Below are 6,258 nucleotides of genomic sequence, written 5' to 3' on the forward strand. Positions count from 1 at the left end.
CATGTCTCATCTGTCTGCCAAGAGCTGCGCATCACTCGGGGCTCTGCTACCAACACATTATGATTACGCTCAGGATTTAACAATATATCTTATATATTCCTACATCCTATAGACAGGTTTTGAAGTCTTGGGGCTGCTCGGGAGACATGTGGCTGTGTGTGCCCCGTGGTGCTGCCGCTGCTCCCCGGGGCTGGCTGCCCTGCGCTTGCCACCCTGCCCGTGCCCTGCCTGCTGCCAGCTGCTTTCTGTCCCTTGTCACAGAGTGTCCCTGGTCCCCGTCTGCCAGGGCACCGGGTGACACCCGCACCAGCACTGTTGGGTAATGAAGAGGTGCGAAAGGCGGGGAGCAGATCCTGGAAATTGTGCGGTCAGCTTTAGGTACCTGATTTAAAAAATAACCCTTGTGATGATGGATGGGCGGTAGGGTCAGTGAGACAGCGGCCAACCCCCTCTCCATGCAAACCCACCCGTGCCACGGTCCACTTTGGCAGAGGGCTCAGGGTGATGACAAAGGGGGGTGCCAGCAGGGTTGGGGTGTCTGCAGAGGTGTGGTGCCTGCGGACGCTGGGGTGCCTGCGGAGGGACCCGCGTCAGATGCGGATGCTGACAAGGATGCGCTGGGGAAGAGGCTGTTTTGGCAGTCCAGCCTTGCTCTCTACCGAGCACCCATCTCCCCTGGGGTCCTGCATCCAGGGATGCTGAAGTCTCCCTGGCCCCTGCCCTTCCGTGGCTAAGAGGGGCCGGGGCTGATGAATGCATGAGTGCACGGACACTGCTGGATGCAGCTTGGCTCGGCACCAGTGGCAGACAGGTCACGTCTCCGAAGGTGAATGCAGAGGGCTGTGCAGGTAAGCACTGCGCTGCAGCCCCCGCTCAGCCGAGCACTGACCCACTGAGCCCGGGCACGGCTCATCCTGCAGCCCGGGCAGTGGCGGGGGGGGGACAGGCAAGGCAAGGGGGATGCGCAGGGACAAAGGGATGGTTTCTCCTCCCAGCTTTCCTGCCCAAGGACACCCGGCCGGCAGGAAGGTTTGTCCCTTTGCAGAGCTGCTCTTCCATCATTAAACATTGCGTTCAGCTCCACAAACCACAACTACCCCCAGACAGGAGATGGCTGCGGCTCAGCACCAGCGCTGAGCATCGCCCAGCCCGGTGTGCATGTACAGGGTCAGGCTTGGCAGAAGGAGCCGCTGGGAAAGCTGGATAAATAGCAGCGGGCGAGGAAGATTGCTTCTCAAAGGTCACTGCTTCCTCTGCGCTGCTGTGAATTCGCCCGCTCCAATCTCTCCTCCTCCTCCCCCGGCCCCTGTCCCAGCAGCTCCTGCTGACCCCAGCCCCAGTGCTGGGGGGTGAAGCCGCCTCCCCATCAAGCCAGGCCATTCCCAGCCTTATCGTCTGACTGGGCAGTCATTTCTACTGGAAGGAAAGTCCCCAAGGCTGGGCCACTGTCCTGTGAGATTTGCCAAAGGGAGCAGGCGGCTCCCGGCCTCCTGCCCTTTCCTGCTCCACTAAATCACCCCAGAGCCCTCACGAATGTTTATCCTTTGGGAAAGCAATAAAAGAGAAGGAAACCCCAAAAGACAAACTCCCACCAGCCTGCTTTTGATTGCATTTGATATTGTCTTATTTCTTAAAGCTTTCCCACCGCAGGCTGGCCCAGGAGGGAGGGCAGGAGGAAGCAGCGCCTGAAGGGAGTAAAAATACAAATTTCCCACTAATATCTGCATCTGAAGGGGTCTGTGCACCGCTGGGGTGGCTCGGTCAGGATCTGGGGGTGACAGTGCTCCCCCGTCTCCCCGGGCTGTGGACTTGGAGATCAGCAGGAGCATCCTCATGTTTGCAGAGGCGACTGAGTACGGGGCAGCCGCAGAGCACGGCACGGGTGGGCGATGCGTGCTGCTCCCCATCTCCCGGCCCCTCGATGGCCGGGGCGGGGGGACAGCAGGGATGGGCAGGTGAGGACGCCATGACAAGCATCGTCTGCCACACAGCCAGGTGGCACCGCTGCCACCAGCACCGTGATGCCGGCGGGAAAGGCTTGGGGAGGGGGGGGGGGGACTTTTCCATCCATTCTGCCATCACAGAACCAGACTCCGGTTCCCAGTTTGCTTGATAGAAAAACTTCCCTCCTCTTTGCGTGGTCCCAGGGAGCCCCGTGTCCCTCAGGGGTGGAAGGGGCAGGGGGTGACAGCCGTGACACCCGGCGTGGCACCGACGGGGGTGGGTGAGTGGGGCAGCAGATGCTGGTGAGATGGAGGTGAGAGGGAAGGGAGGGATGGCGGAGGCCGAGCATCCTCTGCTGCTGCTGGGAACAGCTTCCACCCCGCTCCCAGCGGCGCGGAGCGCGGCCGTGGCCTGGCCTCTGCCGTTCGCACCGGGAACGGCAGCGCTGCAGGCAGCCGGCTCCGGCTCCGGGCTGCTTTCCCGCTGGCACCGCAGGCAGCTGCCTGCCAAAGGGCTGTGCCGGTTTGCGAGCGGGGCCGAGGTGATGGTGGCATCAGGGACAGGGATTTTTTAACCCTGAGAGAGATGAGACAGAGCGAGAGCGGGACATGGTGAGGTCCAAACCGGTGGCGAGGAGTGGGGGGAGACTTGTCCTCTCCATGTGGGGATCTTCCCCCAGGCTGCGTCCCGAGGGACCGGAGGGTGAGGGGATGGGGGGCACAGGCTCCTGCAGGGGCTGCGGGGACACAAACCCCTCTGCCTGTCTGTGGGAGCAACTCAAGACAACGCGGGGGGTCCTACACCCAGACGGGGGGGTCATGAAGATCCAATAATGGGAAAACAACTCCTGGAGAACCCGGACTGAGACGTTTCAGGAAGCGGTTGGTGTGTTGGAAAGACAAGGAATCCTTGGACGGCAGCCCTAGGATGGGAACGTGGGGGGTTTATGACACAAGGTTGTGAAAACCAGAATGTTTCGCCCCGAGCATCCCTGTGCCACTGCCTTTGAAAACTCGCCAGAGCTGGTGTCAGGCTCCGGGAGCCCCTCCGCAGGTGGGGGCCCACCTGAAAAGCCGTTCCCGGGCTCCATCCAGCCCCGGCACATCTCGTAACGCTGACTCTGCCCGCCTGCGTGTCCCAGCGGGGGCTGGAGGCTGCCTGGTGAGCGAGGAAAGTCAAACCCCGTGGGAGGCAGGGCTCCCTCCCCCCGGGGAGCGGGCAGCCCCCCGGCTCCATCAGCTCGCCCGCAGCAGGATGGTTGGGCTCATGCCACGTGTCACAGCCCCACTGGCACCCAGGTCTGTGCACCGTCACCCTTGGGAGGAAAAACGGCAGCAGCCCTGAAAGCAAATGCCCTCTTCCAAATGTACTTGAATCATCCGAGAAAAAATCGTGCCACGGGGATACGGAGGCCAAGGGAAGTGGGGCTGAGCTTGCCTCTGAAAATCCTCTTTCAAAAGGCTCCGGGACCTTGGCTTTGGTTTCTAATGAAGCCCAATGCCGCTCAGATCTCCTCCCAAACAGTGTGTCTCCACGTCCAGGGCTGGGACCTGCCCTGGCAGCAGCCACCTCTCAGCCTCGGGCAGGCAGGAGGTGAGGAGCAGGACCTCGCCTGGCCCCAAGCCGCTGGGGACGGATCCCACCCCGCAGGATTTCATGGCATAGCAGGGAGGGATGGTGTGCGAGCCGACAGGCAGGATGCAGAAATAACCACAAAACCACAGATGAAATGCAAAGCCTAGATTTCATCTCGATACCTCGTGGATGGGGGGATGTCCAAAGCAGCCCCCGGGCAGAGGCACGCGAGCGGGGCCGCCGGCACTGCGGAGCGCGGTCCTTGCTGCAGAGCGTTCGTTAGTGAGAGAGAGAGAGAGAGTCCGAACCTGCTGTTCTCGCCTGCATGTCGGGGATTCAAGCAGGCACAGTTTTCCGCTGTGCCCTTTTCTTTCCGGCAGGAATCTCAGGCACGTTCAATAAGGTGCCTCTGAGTCCATCACAGGCCTGCAGGATCTAAGCACGGATGTTCTACTTGTCGAGTGCACAAGACTAATCGACGATTAGTATGATACATGTGGTTTGCGACACCTCAGCTGCGGGTGGCTTGAGCGTGTTTGCAGTCCTCCTCGCCCATCTTCTGTTATTTTCCCACAGGTGGCTCCTGCCGAGACATCCCAGCCCCAGGCCCGGCACATCGCACCGGGGACTCCCAGCATGTCGCCCAGCGGCACCGCTGCCGGGTGCACCCCGTGCAGGATGGGTCTCCCAATGCCAGGGTGCGCAGCGCTGTGTCCCCTCCCTGCTTTCCTTCGGGGACAGGCCAGCCGGGACGTTTCTGGCCGTGCCGGGCTGTGGGGTGGTTTGCACCGCAGAGGGAAGTGCTCCGCAGAGCATCTCCCCGGCGCGCTGATGCAACACCCTGACGTTGCTGCCTTGGGGGTTTTTTCGGTCATTTCTTTTGCTTCCTTATTGCCCAACGTTCCGTGGGGTTTGCAGAGGTGGCAGTCACCGTCCTCTCTCTCCCTCCGTGGGCCTCACCAGCCTGCACGGGGCTCTGCCCGGCTCCTCCCCAGAAGGACACGTCCTGCAGGTCCAAGCCTTGGAGCGGGATGCAGGCAGGGCCACAGCGGCGACGGCTTTTGTCAGCCACTGTTTGTCCCAGCCAAAGACAGGCTCGTCTATCCCCGCCCAGACGCAGGGAGAAGTCGGTGCCTGGCATCTTGGCACAGGTCCCCGCTTGCCACTTGCCCCGGCTTGCAGCTGGGGACACCCCCCTCCCTCACCCCTCCCTCACCCCTGAGTCACGGGTAGGGAGCACCCCCCAACCCCACGGCACAGCCCGCCTCCGTCCAGGCATCCGTGCCCAGCCACCCACCCCGGCACCCGCCGGGCTCTCCCCGTCTCCACCCGCTTCAAAACATGACTTCAAAGGAGCTGGGAGGAACCGAAAGCTTTTTCCACCTTTTTTGTTTTCAACCAGGAAACAGGGAGCAGATTTGCTGAGCAAGAACCCGTGGAGGTGGAAGGCGGAGGGCCGCGGCGAGCGTGAGCTCAACACCCTACTAGACATCAGTGAATCCAAGCGGGACCTGAGCTGCAGCACCCAGGGGCAGGTTTAGCACAGAGGGCTCGCTCGAAGCGTCCCTGTGCAGGTAAGATAAATATAAAGAAAAAAATGCAGTTTTGAATAGCGAGCCCAAGTCAATTGCCTGGTCCTGGCTGTAAATTCGGTCTGCGCTCGCCCGAGACCTGCAGCGAGTCATGTATCAAGAATTTATTTTGTGGCAAAATCGAGGGCACATTTTCTCGTAGCCTCAGCAACGTCGGCATGCCAAACCCAACCTATAAAGGTCTATCCTCAGCACCTCGGATCCTGCCGGCATCCGACCTCCTCCGTAGGGACGGGAGGAAGCTGAATGTGAGGCTGTTGTGGAAGAAGAGCAGGGCAGTGCCGATGGCGACGGGAGCAGGGGCAGCTCCCCGAGGCGCTGCCAGGCTCTGCACGAGTCACCGCTGCCAAACCCAACGCGACCGGCTCTGCGCCCGCCCCCCCAGCTTCGCCATGCGTCACCTGGATCCGGCCCGGCCGGCGGGACGTGCCTGGGCCCACGGTGCCCTCTGGGCTGTGCCAGCCCACACCGTGCCCAGCACGTGGCCAGCACACTGGGGACCCCACTGCTTGGAAGTGGGGTTGGGGGAGGGGGGGCATGCCCTGGTGTCCTAATAGTGACTGGTCCTAATGGTGACCAGTCCTAACGGTGACCAGTCCTAAGAGTGATTTTTCCTAATAGGGCTACAAAGATGATGAGGGGACTGGAGCATCTTTCTTATGAGGAAAGGCTGAGGCACTTGGGGCTTTTTAGTCTGGAGAAAAGAAGACTGAGGGGGGATCTTATCAATGCTTATAAATCCTTCAAGGGAGGGTGCCGGGGGGATGGGAACAGGCTTTTTCCAGTGGTGCCCAGTGACAGGACAAGAGGGAACGGGCACAAACTTGACCATAGGAAGTTCCATCTAAACACGAGGAAGAATTTCTCTCCTGTGTGGGCGGCAGAGCACTGGCACAGCTGCCCAGAGAGGGGGGACAGTCTCCCACTCTGGAGCCATTCCAAACCCGCCCGGATGTGTCCTGTGCCACTGCTGTAGGCCCCCACTCTGGCAGGGGGTGGCACTGGGGGAGTTCCAGAGGGTCCGTCCAACCCTGACCAGTCTGTGATCCTGTGATTTGGTAATAGTGTTGATTCTTGATAGTGACCAGTCCTAATAAAGCCTGGTCCTAATAGTGACTGATCCTAATATAGGATGTTCCTAATAGTA

Source organism: Vanellus vanellus, assembly GCF_965231255.1.
Source record: "Vanellus vanellus genome assembly, chromosome: 17".
Taxonomy (NCBI): domain Eukaryota; kingdom Metazoa; phylum Chordata; class Aves; order Charadriiformes; family Charadriidae; genus Vanellus; species Vanellus vanellus.